Source organism: Magnolia sinica, chromosome 18 (genome assembly GCF_029962835.1).
Source record: "Magnolia sinica isolate HGM2019 chromosome 18, MsV1, whole genome shotgun sequence".
NCBI classification, from domain to species: Eukaryota; Viridiplantae; Streptophyta; class Magnoliopsida; order Magnoliales; family Magnoliaceae; genus Magnolia; species Magnolia sinica.
Window position 1 is genome coordinate 772848 of NC_080590.1, and position 16521 is coordinate 789368.

At 39.3% G+C, this 16521-nt stretch overlaps 1 pseudogene; it reads left to right on the forward strand.

Moving 5' to 3' along the window:
* Window positions 1–554: 554 nt before the first annotated feature.
* On the forward strand, window positions 555–15909 carry LOC131233671 (tyrosyl-DNA phosphodiesterase 1-like; annotated as a pseudogene).
* Window positions 15910–16521: the final 612 nt, after the last annotated feature.

Sequence of the window (16521 nt, forward strand, 5' to 3'; positions counted from 1 at the left end):
GCATTCTAAAAAACTTTTGCAGCTCCCAAAAAAGTTCCAATGGTGGGAATTTCATCTCCACTGTTTTCCCAGCGTGCCCACTTGAGTCTTCATGATATTTTTGGCTTATGTGGACTGGCGAAATTGATAGACAGAGTGTGAATGCAACACCAACATCACGATGGGCCCGATGGAGCTTAGAGTCAAAGGGACTCCTTGTGATCTCAAAAATCATCTCCTAATTTTTGTGTTGCGACTGCATACCGGATGAATCCTTTGATGGTGTCTTGTTATGGTGACTTATTTGCAAGCATGTGAATAGGGTAACATGGCGCCCTTGAGTTTTTTTTTTTTTTTCTAAACAACATGGGCTCTAAGTTTCAAAGCCTAAAAAAGAAAGTAAACTTTACATTGGAACAAACTAATGCTGGTTAACAATGAGAGTTTATGTATTACTTACATGGAGAAAGTGGTTCTAGAGTGGAGCAAATGAAGGTTCGGTTGTCAATTTTTCTAATGATCGTAAGCTATCATTCGATTTTTTTTTCCATGCATGCATTGATTTCTGAATCATCATTCTCTGCTGCTTTTTTTTGTTCTTTCTTTTTCCTTTGTTCCCTTTTCCAGAAGAGCATGCAGTAAATTGGGTTCTGCATCGCCCCCCACTTCTCATTTCATATGGGACACACCATTCAAAGGTCATGCTCCTTGTATATCCTCAGGGGGTGCATATTGTTGTACATACAGCGAATTTGATCTATGTTGACTGGAACAACAAAAGCCAAGGTTTGTGGGTGCAAGATTTCCAGTGGAAAGATCAAAAGAATCTGAGCTGACCATGTGCATTTGAAAATGACTTAATTGATTATTTCAATGCACTAAAGGTATTCTTTCTTTTGCTCTATTTCAACTTTAAGTTGTTACGTCTGAGCATAGTCATAGAATGCTTTTATTATGTTTATTGCAACTTCGTATATTATGTAGAGGCTCAGGAGTTTGACAGCATGTCTTGCTTCTCTATGGTCTTGTTGGGCAACCACAACTTTCCCTTCAACTAGAGATTGTAGAAAATCCCCAACACAACCCTTCGAGAAGACAATTGAAGGAACCGACATTGTGGATGGAGCTTCACGAACCCGGATGTAGAGATTTTGGTGGTAGAAGGCTCTTGTTCTTCTTCTCTTGCAAAATACCATTTCCTCTTATTCTTCCTCGCTCTTTTTTTTTTTCAAGAAAGAAAATCCCAAATGTTGCTCTATCTCTAAGCAAAAGGCCCTTTTCTCTTATTTTAGTTGATTGGCCAAAAGACCGTCACACACATGCGGAACTAAAATGCTACTTGAGCCCACACATGTGGGTCCCACTCAACATGAGGAGGGAGCCCAACAGGTCTTTAGTTTGATTTACTCGCCAAGCAATACTCTTGAAAATGTAATTGTTGAGAACTTAATATAAAAGACTTTTCATTATTCATCAATAAAAATTAAAAAAAAATTGATCCAAGTTTTCTTCTTCTTCTCCTCCTTCTTCTATATTTAACTCTTTTTAAAAAACTTAAAATTTACTCTATGGTTTTTTTTTTTTTTTATTGTGAAATCTTCTATTGTACAATTACCGCAATTTTTTTTTTATCAAGGATTTGGTGTGGGTGATGAATGCTGACCTATTTAAGTGTTTGTTAACCTTGTTATCGTCTCGTCTTTGGGCAGAAATGATGTTAATTGGTTCTCTCCTGGGAATATTTGCAGTTGCCTGATGTCAGTGTTAATCTGCCAGCGCTGGGCAATGTCAATGTCAATGCTTCATTCTTTAAGAACGTCGATTATAGCAATGCATCGGTATCTTCCAATCCTCTTTTGCTTTGAAAACTTGGGTTCTCTTGAATAATATTCTCAATGCTGAGTATTTGCATGATAATTGGGATTATGTAGCCCATCATTCATCCATTTTCATTTTTTCTATAGTGGTGGAATCATATCATCTAATCTAGTCACTTTTATTAATTTCTTCAATAATTATTTCCAAGATACTCATTGCCATATCCTTTACACCGATAGCTTCTATAGTGTACTATAGTATTTACTGTGAATCTTGTGATTTCTCTATTAAGCAGGACCTTAAAGGATAACTTCTTTCATTAATGTCCAGGGGGTTTATAGGAGAATATGTCATATGCACACACTTTTCTAATCTATCTTTCTCATCTTATTGTATTTATTTTCTTGTTGCCTATATTGTTTGGTATCAGTGGCTCCTTATCTATGTGAATCACTGCATCCTTTGCCTACAGTTCTGTTTACCTTTTAGATTGCATTTATGATGCAACAGTTTGAGTAGTATTTGCAACAATACTGATTTTGACTGGATGAGCTAAACTGGTTTGGGTTGGGGATGGGTCTCATGGTTCCTCATAATGACTAAGAAGGAATAATTGCTTGAGGCTAGAGGCAGCCTTAAAGGAAATCGTAAAAAAAACGATGTGCTAAAATAAAAGAGTCAACCAACAAACATTTTTTCACCATAATATTAATATATAATCATAAATATCTGATTAAGTCTTGAAAATGAATATTCGAAGAATTGGGTGGTCATCAAAGGGGCAAGGGACAATTGTACCAGCTTTTGCAATTAAATTTCTATGCCGGGTTCTTCATTTTCTGACTGGGGTTGGCACATGGTGTTAGATGTTATATTTATAGACATAACTTGTGATGCATGAGCGGGCAGTAGGGTAGGTTATCGCAGTCTTACCTGTTTCACCTTTTGAATTTTGTGCTGTGAGTCCACACATCCACTTATCAATGTGTTGAACTTTTCAGACAATGCATTCAATATTTGGTTTGTTTGAGTTGAGCGAATCTCCAACCCTAAGAGGAAATGAGTCAAAATGGAATATCATCAATTGTCCACATCTTGTTGAGGCTTTTGGTTGTTTATTGCAACTGTAATTTTGACACACTCACACACATATAGAGGGAGGGAGGGAGGGAGGGACCAATTCTCATGAGAAAATTTTGCTCATGAGATTTCATTTCGCGTGATGTGTATATATATGCAATCTAGTCCATACAGCTTAGATGAAGGATTTGGCCAAAATCATGTTCTTTTGCAACTCTGGTGCGCTCTGTGAAAATTAAGGGTGGGAATTCCCTCCCACTTTGCTATGGCCCACACGTTTTTGGATCAGGCTGACTTTTGGGCCCTAGGGGTTTCATGAGGATGACTCATCTAGTGGACAGTTTGGATTTTGTGCACACATCAACCGGTTCATAGGAGAAAATCTCTCTCTCTCTCTCTCTCTCTCTCTCTCTCTCTCTCTCTCTCTCTCTCTCTCTCTCTCTCTCTCTCTCTCTCTCTCTCCACGTGCTCTTTACCTGTTCATGAAACAATTTGGGCATTGATCTCTAGTTATTCTGCACATTCTAAAACTTGTTCGTAATCTACAATTCGAACCTACAGCTATTTGTCATTTTCTCTTTTGTAGAAGAAAAGGGCAATTTTCCTGATTGTGTCCTTTTCCTTATTTATCTTTCAGAACTTTATTTTTTTACCAACACACTCACACCCCCACACACTCTCACATACCACAGTGATTTCTCACCATAATGGGTACTCAAACCCATGATCTCGTGTTGAAACTCTTGTGAGTCTACCACTGAGGCATGAGCAAGGACCCAACTTTCAGAGCTTATATGACATGATCCCTGTTCATTCTGATGAATCTTTCTTTTCTTTTTTTTGCTCTCTTTTTTGTCATGTCAGATTAATTTCATCTGTTCCTGGTTATCATGCAGGTTCCAACCTTAAAAAGTGGGGCCATATGAAACTATGGACCATCCTGCAGGATTGTGTTTTCGACAAAGAATTTCGAGGATCCTCTCTTGTGTATCAGGTATGACCAGCTAACTCTCTTCTTTAATATAACACTCGTAAAATCTTCAGAAGGAAATACACTACCCATTCTTGGTAATTGCATAACTGATTTTTCTTTTTTGTTTTTAATTTGGAGGGTGTAAGTCATTCTACACTGAATGCGATTATTCTAGTTCTACTGCATTGAGAAGTCTATCTGTACTACTATCTCCAATGTTGCATGTATATGAACATGGTATATTAGGTCAAAATGTAATTTTCACTGTCTTCTTTCAGTTTTCCTCCCTTGGTTCTTTGGATGAGAAGTGGATGGCTGAATTAGCATCGTCATTGTCACTGGGTTTATCTGATGATAAAACAACTCTGGGCTTGGGGAAAGCAATGATAATTTGGCCTATTGTTGAAGATGTCAGATGCTCTTTGGAGTAAACCTATTCCTGAATACTTTGCTGTTGTACCGTGTATTACTTTCCTTTTTATCAATAGCAAAATTACATATAAGAATGGAAACAAAACTACAAATAGATCACTGAAAAGAAAATAGAATAAATCCAACTAAGGGATCAAAGCAAACCTTTTGATACATTAAGAAGCTCCAAATTCTCTGTGCCACGGATTATGGTAGATTACTTGGTTGTTTTCCATGGCTATTATACTTTCTTGAGCCAGTTTATTTTTCAGGGTCTGTTTTTTATTTTTTTTTAAAAAATGGATATTGGAATTTTATTAAATGACTATACTAGAGGATACAAGGCATCATCCAAGATACAAAGTGGATGACATTCCACATGATCCCGTTAATAAAGCTCTATGATTATTAGGTATCTGCAAATCTGGAAGACCGCAAGTTTGAGGGGCCCAAGTTTCTGCATTGGGATCAAGAATAATGGTGCAATGATCAAAAGTGGGCCATGGTATACACCATACTGGATGTGCCTAGGAAATGTTCCTCCCAATCCCTAGATATAAGAAGCCTATCCAATGTGGACATAGAAGGATCTCTTGGTTATTTTTGCGAGTGAAAACAAACTCCCAAACAACAAGTCAATCAGTTCATGACTGTCTACCGAAATAGAAAATACATGCCTGCAGGGGGTGATCCTGTTACAACCTTTCCTTTCGGGTGAGAAACAGATAACATCGAAGTTTCCACAAGCAAACCATGGGAGATTCCATCTGATTCTAACATTATCCAATTCCCCCCAAAATCTATCCCTTAAATATTGTGAATGAGGACCACATATGGTGGGCAATGCCCATGAGAAACCCCCTTTGCACTCTTTGAAGAGGATGGACATTGAACATGAGCCTATCATCATCTCACACGGTTACAAATGTCTTTTTATATAAATGTTTCTATGTTAGGTTCCACAATTTCTTCCTATGCTCCTACTGCTTGCTTTACAGCAAAGATCCCCATACTGTCCTAATACCTTGCTTCATTCATCAGGGTTATCCTGCTGGTAATGCGATTCCAAGCCCACAAAAGAACATAGAGAAAGATTTCTTGAAGAAATATTGGGCAAGATGGAAAACAGATCACGCCGGTCGTGGGTATGCTTGTTTCTGTTAGTTCTTATCGAGGATTATGAAAGTAACTTTCTACATTTAGCCTTTAAAAGATTTAATCCTCTAACTTCTTGCCATGCAAAGTTGGAAGATTTTACAACAGATTTCATAGTTTTCTTTCTTTTGAGTTCTCTTGTTGTCCTTAGAATGGCATGACCATTTTTTGAAAGTCAAGGATGGTCCATCTAAGAACATTCTTGAAGCAGCTTCCTTCTATAATTGAAATTCAAGTACAGACTCATCGAGGAAAAAAAAAAGAAGTCCAACATGCTTTCAATTGGAGATTGAGTTCTTTTTGTTATGCTAAAAGGGTGGGTTGGCAGTTTTACACATGTTGATAGTATTTTTTCTTACATTTCAACCGGTGAAGTTTTTTTTTTTTTTTTTACTCTTTATTTGCCATGGTGATAATTTTTATTGATTAAAAAGATGGAAAAGTACATAAAGAAAGAAATTTATGTTTTGACTCATCCAAAGACTTCAAATCTTTTGAATGTAATACAATTTCTGCAATCATGCTTCATCATGTCATGAAATACATGTTTTAGTTAGCCAGTTCTTGTAAAAGGGTCATATTTTACAATTGGAGATGTCGTTGCATTCTCTCAGTACTTTTCCATACAATATTATATGATGCGTGCTAATCTTTTCAGTCTTTCGATGTACCAGTCGTGCAATGCCTCATATAAAAACGTTCACTTGATAAAATGGTCAAATCTTGTGTAAGAAGTCATCCCTATCTTGTTACACGATGCTTCTGTGGTTTCCACGGTACATTTATTTATTTTTCAATATATTATCTCTCCATGTCATGCTAGTTAGGCGATTTTACTTGTAAAAGTGATCGAGTTCTTTCAACAGTTGGTTTCTCCTGACTTCAGCAAACCTTAGCGAAGCTGTGTGGTATGCACTTCAGAAGAATAATTCCCAACTTATGATCCATTCTTATGAGGTATGCTTCTCTGGATTGGACATTTCAAAACTCTAATGAACTAAAAATATTTTCTGTGAGATATGCTTTACTTCTTGCTTATATGGAAACTTGAAACGAGAAAAAGAGAGGAAAAAAACAGAAGGAATTGGAGCAGAAAATGAGAAAAAGGTGATTCATTCCAATCATGAATGAAAAAAAAAAAAACAAAAAAACAAAAAAACAGAGGACAGATAAATAAGAAGAAGAAACTTGTCATGATGGTCTGCATCCATAACAGATGGCAATGGATTGAAGGAAAAAAAAAACAACCAACAACAACTTGGACAAGGATGAAAAAAACTACTCTTATTGTAGGAGCTGAGAACCACGAATGATCTTATGCCAGTCCAGACTAGCTCCTCCATTGGGCTACATTGGCCGTTCCGGTGTAGGGAGAATTATCCCAGATGACAATCATGCAATTTGGAAATTATTTTTCTGGTCCTGGGACGAGAGTGGGGGTGCAGGGTTGGTGTGTGTTGGGCTCTAAATGTTATCAGGAGGCCATCCAAGCTGTGTAATCTTGCTTTTGTTTCTAAAGACATTCATGACCTCTCTAATGTTCATTTAGTCATGTCTGCAGAGAAGCGAATGACTTAGTAGAGTCTGTAGCTAAAGATTGTGTATCTAGAGGTCTGTCTTTTGTGCTATGAATTATTATCTTAGTGTTGGTTGTGTAGCTGGCCTATCCCCACTGAAAATGCTGTAGCTACTTCTTACCAATTGTAAATAAAAATGTATGCCTAATACAAGTTTACATTTTAAGTGGTGTGGTTTTATTTTGTTGTGTAGGGTCCACTCTGAGTTAAATTAGATCTTTTAAGATGTTCAGAAGAATATTATAATTACAGATTCCTCATCATCTCTTCACACATGAGTGATGTGCTCGAGCCCATCCATACTTTCATTTTCAACCCAAAGAAGCTTTCCTGCATTGCCTCTTTTTTGGGATTTTTTTCATACTAGTAATAGTATTGTTTTCACTTCTTTTTTTTTCTCAGTTGAGGGTCCTATTCTTGCCATCTCTCATCAAAGGTGAAGGTTAAGGTTTTTCTTGTACACAGAATGGCAGTTCCAACCAGGTACTACATTGTTGATATGGATTTTGTGTATGTTGGAATATTCACAAGTAAACATTTTATGGGTTGGTTTGCTTTTGTTGCTTGAACAGATGTATAAAATGGTAGTTAATGGTGACATTCTATTATTGTTTTTTCCTATTGGTTATAGGGTGATAAATGTGAACCATCACGAAATGCAGAAGGGTGCAAAACAAAGCTGGTGACTCTTTGTGGGCAAGGAAAGAGAAGTCCAGATTCATCATCATCTGCTGTCATCCAACTGCCAGTTCCATATGAATTCCCTCCACAGCCATATAAGCATGAAGGTTAGGCAGTGGTTTGCATTGGCTGCTTTTTGGTAGAATGTTATTTGTAGTGGTGTTTGTGTAAACCGAGAGGAGCTGAAAGCTTTTATGTATATGAGACAACCCAAAAGGTTGAATATATAGAGATTACAGTATCTATACAAGGAAAGAAATAAAATCAGAATCATCTACCTATGGAAAACTAACTATATAAGGTATGCTAGCTATACAAGGTATATTTCAGTCTGTCTAACATCCCCCCTCAAACTAATGCGAGTCATCGACAAGTAATAGTTTGCCAACGAGAAATGAGTGACGTGCAGAAGTTAGGGACTTGGTGAAAATGTCTGCAATCTGATCATGGGATGCAACATGTGGTAGAGAAATGAGCCCAAACTGAAATTTCTCGCGGATAAAGTGATAGTCAACTTCAATATACTTCGTCCGTTCATGAAAAACCGGATTAGAGGCAATCTAAATGACACTTAGATTATCAACATGGAATGGAGTAGGATTCTGCAGAGGAATCCCAAGTTGGAAAGAAGTTTACGTAACCAGACAAGCTCATTATACGCAGCGGACATCGCCCGATACTCGGCTTCTGTGCTCGATTTGGAAACAATGGCCTGCTTCTTACACTTCCAAGAGATGAGAGAAGTGCCGAGAAAAACACGGTAGCCAGTGGTATATCTACGTGTGAGAGCACAACCGACTCAATCAGCATCCGAATAAGCACGAAGGTCCAGAGTCGGTATGGAGGAGAAGAACAGTGATCGATCTAGAGTTCCACGTAGGTGTTGTAAGATGCGCAACACCGCAGTCATATAAAGAATCCAAGGAGCAGAAACAAACTGACCGACTACAAGGACAGCGTAGGAAATATTAGGGCGAGTCATAGTTAAGTAAACCAAACTCCCAACCAAACGACCGTATAAGTCGAGCTGCAAAAGGAGATCACCATCGTCACGCCCATATTAAACGTTAAGTTTTAAGGGAGTCTGAACTGTCTTCTGATCCGTCAATGATGCTAAGGCGAGAAGATCCTTGGTATATTTACATTGGCTGACCAAGATCCCACGTTTAGAACGTGAAATTTCAAGCCCAAGAAAGTATGTTAGATAGCCGAGGTCTTTCATCTTGAAGGATGATTACAGAACTTCCTTTAAAACCGAGATGCCAGTAGCATCGCTACCAGTCATAAGTAGGTCATCAACATAGACGAGAATAATGACAATTCCGTAAGTAGTGATGCGCAAAAATAAGGATGGGTCATGACCACTTTGAGTAAAGCCAGCACCCGTAACAACATCGTGAAAGCGTTGGAACCATGCCCGAGGTGCCTGTTTGAGGCCGTACAGGGCTTTCTTTAGGCGACATACCTTATTATTAGGGATTAAAGAGCCAGGAGGAGGTTTCAAATATACGGTTTCTTGAAGATCTCCATGAAGAAAGGCATTTTTCACATCCATCTGAGCGAGTGGCCATGAGCGAACAAAAGATATAGCCAGAAGGGTACGAACAGTTTTCATCTTGGCCACGGGAGCGAAAGTCTCATCATAATCAATTCTGCATTCCTGTTTGTATCCCTGAGTGACAAGTCGAGCCTTGTATCGATCCAATGATCCATCAGACTTGAGTTTGACCGAATAAATCCATTTGCTACCAATTAGTTGTTGGTCAGCAGGTCGAGTGACAATATTCCACGTATGATTATCTTCCGATGCTGCAAGTTCTTCTGCCATAGCCTTCTTCCAACAATCATGAGTGGCTGCCTGAGAGTATGAAGTAGGGATAGAAATGGTATCCAGAGTAGCATTCATGGCAGACATAGATCATATCAACCGATCAGGCGCTCGATGTTCACGAGCGAAACGTCGGATCGAGGTAAGTTCGGGATCGGCAACGGGTACAGTAGGTTTGGGTTGAGTAATAGGTGGTAGATCTGTACGTGGTCGACGTGAGTAAACCTGCAACGGACGAGGGAGAGTACTTGGAGCAAACGGAATTTCTAGAAAGGCAGTTAGACCAGGAGAGTTTGGAGTGTGTGGAGGAGGAAGAGATGAATGAAAGGCAATGTGCTCAAGAAAAACAACATGTCGTGAAACCCGAACATGACGAGAAACCGGATCATAACATCGAAAACCCTTCTGAGTTTCCCCAAATCCCAAGTACATACATTTGACTGATTTTGGAGATAGTTTGTTACGTTCACGTGAAGCCAAGTGAACATAACAGATACAACCAAAAACACGAAATGTGGAATATGCAAGAGGTAAGCCAGTGAGAACAGAGTAAGGAGATTTACTGTTCAGAACTTTGGTTGGCATCCGGTTAATCAAGTGGACGGAATGTAACATTGCTTCAGCCCAGAAAGAACGAGGACAAAATGAAATATGAAGAGTTTGTGGTAGGTTTGGATGTTCCTCTTTTCAAAGTTTATGTACAGCAAATGAAGTAATTTTCAAGTAAGAGCATTGGAAATATTTGTTTGAGATTTCTACTGGCTTTAGATGGTGTGGTGCAGATAGACTCTCCGTCTTCCTTTGTGCACAAAAATATATACTTAAAATAATTAATTAGAAGAAGATCATACGAAAGGACTGATACAACTATTCAAAAGGGTAAGGTTTTCGTCTCTTCGTCATTCTTTTTAATCATTTAATCAATTAATGAAATTACAGGTAGTTTGCTCTCACCTACAAAACCTGCTTTACCTATGAAGCACTAAAGCTGTGGGGCCTACCATGTTTTTATATGCAAATCCGTACGTCAAGTGACAACTATGATTTGAACTTTACATACAAAAGATAGGCTAATAAGGATTCTAATGGGCCACACTAATGGGAATAATGTAAAACTGCTCCTAAAACAGTTCATACAGTGTGGTCCGCCCGATATTTGGATCATGCTTATTTTGATTTATCACTTCATCTCATGAGTTACACCTGATTAATGTGTTGGATGAAAGATAAGTAACATGGTGGCCCATACACAAAATCTATGGTTGGCATCCCATCCTCATTATCCAAGTTGTTGTGGCCCACCTAAGTGGTGGATGTCATTAAATTTTTTTTCCTCAAGGTTTCAAAATCGAGCATAGAACTAGATGGATGGAAATTGTTACCAAAATCAATTTATTTCATTCTTTTTTAATCTAAAAACTAGTTAAATGTTAAAATCTAATTACATTCCCAAAAGACACCTTTATGTACTCCCCTTACCCGCTATAAACTTTCATGTGTGCAAACATCAGAACTTGTGGGGTCCTCCATGGAGTGAACATTTCATCTAAACCATTCATCATCATGTCTTATAGAGATGAAAAGATACTGAAAAGGATCGGACTGATAAAAAAAAAAAAAAAAACTTCATTGGGCTGCACTGAAATTATAGGGTTTAGGTGTGATTTTAAATTGTTCACTGTGTTGTGGCTCGCATTCGTTTTGGATAAAGCTGATGATTGGGATACATGATGAATATGAGATCCGTGCATCTAATTAACGGCGGGAATGACTCGTATACAAAATGGTGGGCCATATAGCTAGGGCATGTTACCTTTACTGGAATGGAAACGGATTGGCTACTCCCCCTGCCACCAGCCAATGGCTGATGGTCGGTGCTCTGTGGGCCCCGCTATGATGTATGTGTTTCATCCATGCTGTCCATCTATTTTTCTATATCCTTTTAGGTAGGAGACCAAAAATGAGGTATATCCCAATCTCAAGTGGACCACATTACAGGAAACAGTGTTGAATGAATGTCGACCATTAAAAATGTTTTGGGGCCATAAAATTTTTGGATCAAGCTGATCTTTGTTTTTTTCCATTCATCTAGGTCTGTATGACCTAATCAACAGATTTGATGTCAAATAAACAGTACAGTGGACCTTAGGAGGATTTTAATGGTGGATATCCAATCACTATTGTTTTCCTGTGGTGTGGTCTACCTTAGATTTATATCTCTCTCATTTTTGGTATATAGACCTAAAATTATCTATAAAAATGTATAAACGGCATGGATGAAGCACATACATCATGATGGGGCCTACAGAGCACCGACCATCAGCCACCGGGCTGGTGGCAGGGGGAGTAGCCAATCCGTTCCCTACTAGAATAATCCACCTAATCACCCACAAATATCACAGCCAGCAAATAAAACTGAGTCCCATCTCCCATTAGAAATTGAGATAAATTTTGAGGAAATAGAGAAAATTTGAGTAAATAGAACAAAAATGAAAAGAAGGGAGGAGACAGGTAGCACACAGAAAGCCTGTCAAAATGGCTCTTCACCTACTTTTATTTAAGATGGACGGTGAACGTGATGGTTAAAACCTGATGGATGGAGTGGATTTCACATAACATGCTGTACAAATCCGATCTGTAACCTTCAAGGATGACCCACCTGACGGTTTTGTAGGCTTGACACCATCATACGTTTTGCAATCAGTTGATGCACATGTATCGCATAAAAACAAGAAGATGGGCCCCACCTTATTAAAGACAATGAACAATAACCCAAAAGCCTCATAATCACATGGACTATAGGATGGTTGGATCGGCAGGCGTCACACTTTCACGGTGGGGAGATTCTCTTGGACAGGTTGGATGCCATGAAAACATCGAGGTGGGCCTTCAAGCAAGAGTAGTAGAATATTGTTGCAAACATGCAGAGGATCACCATAACGGACCTGTGGCTTTTGAGTTTTTTTTCTTCATTTTTTTTAAAAAAAAAATCCTTTGGATGTGTCATTAGAGACCATTGGAGTCATAAAAAAAAAGGTGTAGTCTAGCATAAAGATAACTTAAAATGAAAATTGCAACGATCCAACGCATCAGGTAAACAGCACACAATATATTGATTCCGACCATCAGCCGTCCATTTGTTTCAATTATTTAACCAGCCCGATGAATGGACCATTCTAGTTTCAGATGAAGTAGGGGTCATGGATTTGTAATCCGAACCATTGCAAACAACAATTTAGTGGGTTCCAACTTGGAGCCCAGTGGTAGTTTTCATGCTCAACTTACCTTATAAAATAAAATAAACATACAAACACAAATTTACAGCATAAAAGGAAATTGGCCCACAAATTCTATAACCCACGTGCCACAATCAGGTGGCCCACCATATATCAATCTCCAAGTGCTTAGGGTCGTTGTCCTTCCAAACAGTTGAATAGTCGGCCAATGTTGCAATGTATTAGCTGGATGATGGGTATCATTTGCCTTTTAGCCCCTTGCATGCATACATATAATATATATATATATATATATATATACACACACACACACACACTATATGTATTTCCAGCAGGCACGGGAAATGGTATGCCTGGACTCGGTTTTATTATTAATCGGGTTTAATCTAATACGACCATGTCATGTTGGTATCCATTGGGCCTGCCCGATCCATTGTCACCTTTACCAAACCCAGCCATAAGTGGGCTGTCTGTTGGGCGGAAGGAAGCCAGCCCATCGCATTTGCCGCCGTAATAATCGCATGTGGCACCGAAAGAAAAGTTCGTCCAACCGTCTCATTCAACGCGCTTGCCGTGTCAAACACGGAAGCGGATTGCTTCGTGACCCACCAAAGTGAGGCCTACTGTGATGTATGTTTTTTATCCACTCCGTCCATCTATCTTTTTTTCATGTTATTATATAATATAAGGTAAAAAATGAAGTAGATCTAAGGCTAATGTGGATCACACCAGAGGAAACAGTGTATTGAGCTCCCTCCATTAAAAAATTTTGGGGCCACAAAATTTTTGAATCAAGCTGATATTTGTTTTTAACCTTAATCCAGGTCTGTACGACCTTATCAACAATTTTGATGGCAAATAGACATCACGGTGGGCTCTAGAACGCAGTTTCATAAGAAATTGGCGAACTTGCGCACTCTCGCGCATAGTTTGGAAAATCCTATAGTCATTAGGAAATATTGGATCCATCAAGGCCATCTCAGTCCAAATTGTGACAATTTTAGAATAAAATGATTGAATACTGTCGTCACCCTGAGTAAACGAGATCCTATTCTAGACGATATGACCGGGCCGCATTACTTTGTTGATAAATTGTCTGAAGATGGTCCCACATTGCCTTAGCCGTGCGATGAGGTGTGAGGCCAACAGCAATGGACCGATCGACCGAATCAAGAATCCAGGTAATAATCCGTCCATTGTTCATTTCCTAATCAGCCAATTTATCAGCATCCGTGGAAGTGGAAGTGGGAATAGTAGCAGATCCATCAATTAGTCCCCACAAGCCATGACCCTTCAAGAAGTTCTGAAAATAGATGGCCCATAGTGAATAGTTGGTACCATCAAAACTACACCTTGGGGCCTCTGTACGTGATGAGTTCTTGTCCATTGATCGGAATTAATATAAAGCACGCAAAGAGTTGCAGCAGAAGAATGTTTTAGGTGTACCGTACAGCAGGAGATATCCAACGGGTAGCAGTATCTGGATCTTGGCGGAATAGGAACAGCAACAGGTAGCAGTATCTGGATGGCGGAATAGGAACAGCAACAGCAATAGGACCTCTGGATGGCAACGGGTAGCAGTATCTGGATCTAGAAAATGAAGATCTGGCGACGCAGCAGCAATAGCAACAGATCTGGATGGGGTTGCTAGAACTCGAAGAGATCGAGTGACCGGTCGACGCTGGACGAGCAGAGGGGCGAATGGACAAGAAGAGGTGGTCGGACGGGTGGTCGGACGGGCAGGGGGTGGTCGGATCTTCAACAGGGGACAGTCAGATGACGCAGGGGTGGTCGGATCTTCAACAGGGGACGTTCGGACGCGCAGGGGTGGTCGGATCTTCAACAGGGGACGGTCGGACGACGCACGGGTGGTCAGATCTTCAACAGAGGGCGGTCGGATGATGCAAGGGTGGTCGAATCTTCAACAGGGGACGCGGGACGAGCAGAAGATGGCGCTGGACGAGCAGAGGGATGATCGGACGACGCAGCAGGGGTGGCCGGACGACACAGGGATGGTCGGATCTGACAGGTGGTGCCGGATTTGGAACAGTGAGGCTCTGATACCATGTAAACCGAGAGGAGCTGAAAGCTTTTGTGTATATGAGACAACCCAAAAGGTTGAATATATAGAGATTACAGTATCTATATAAGGAAAGAAATAAAATCAGAATCATCTACCTATGGAAAACCAACTATATAAGGTATGCTAGCTATACAAGGCATATTGCAGTCTGTCTAACAGTTTGCAGCCAAACCGAAACACTGGACAAGCCAATGTGGCACACTTGTCATGATCCGGTCCATTGATTGGGCTTGCCTTGTGGCAAGCGCTCCTTATCGGTCCACTAATCAAGTGGACCACACTAGTGCCCACAAATAGACAGAAAAAGGAGGTCCAATTGTCCTCATTCAATGTGCATGTTCACCCACATGGTAGATAGGCTGGCCTGATTTTTAGGTTGTAAACAGCATTCATTTTGGTAGTGTTATGATTTATTTATGGGAAAAGATTGTGAGTGCAATTGCACATGGGTGCATCAAGAGTCCACATATCTCTAACCCACCATAGATGGTGGATGGGTAACCTTAGAAGCTCATTTCAAAATGGTTTTTCAAATTTCGCATTTTGAAATGCTTGATGGATTCCACCAACCATCTTTCAAATGGTGGGAGATACCTTTGCACCGATGCTATTGGTTGGCACCACACACACTGAATTTGTGCATTTTTATTTATTCATCCAAAATATCAATATTTATGTACAATCTCATTTTTTTTCTTTTTTCTTTTTACATTTCAGATGTACCATGGTCATGGGACCGGAGACATCACAAGAGGGATGTCTATGGTCAAGTTTGGCCACAGACTCTTGAGCTGTTTTCTGTAAGAAGTTTCCATTTCTTTTCTTCTTTTCTTTTTTATTTTATTATTGTGGTATTGTAGTGGGTGATTTTCTAGCTCTGGAGCAATGGAATTCACATGAACGTTATGCCAGTCATGCTAGAAATGGTAGGTTTTGGAAGAGCTCAAATGCACAAAATGAAATATGAAGAGTTTGTGGTAGGTTTGGATGTTCCTCTTTTCAAAGTTTATGTACAGCAAATGAAGTAATTTTCAAGTAAGAGCATTGGAAATATTTGTTTGAGATTTCTACTTGCTTTAGATGGTGTGGTGCAGATTGACTCTCCGTCTTCCTTTGTGCACAAAAATATATACTTAAAATAATTAATTAGAAGAAGATCATAGGAAACGACTGATACAACTATTCAAAAGGGTAAGGTTTTCGTCTCTTCGTCATTCTTTTTAATCATTTAATCAATTAATGAAATTACAGGTAGTTTGCTCTCACCTACAAAACCTGCTTTACCCATGAAGCACTAAAGCTGTGGGGCCTACCATGTTTTTATATGCAAATCCGTCCGTCAAGCGACAACTATGATTTGAACCGTACATGCAAAAGATAGGCTAATAAGGACTCTAATGGGCCACACTAATGGGAATAATGTAAAACTGCTCCTAAAACAGTTCATACAGTGTGTTCCGCCCGATATTTGGATCATGCTTATTTTGATTCATCACTTCATCTCATGAGTTACACCTGATTAATGTGTTGGATGAAAGATAAGTAACATGGTGGCCCATACACAAAATCTATGGTTGGCATCCCATCCTCATTATCCAATTTGTTGTGGCCCACCTAAGTGGTGGATGTCATTAAATTTATTTCCTCAAGGTTTCAAAATCAAGCATAGAACTAGATGGATGGAAATTGTTACCAAAATC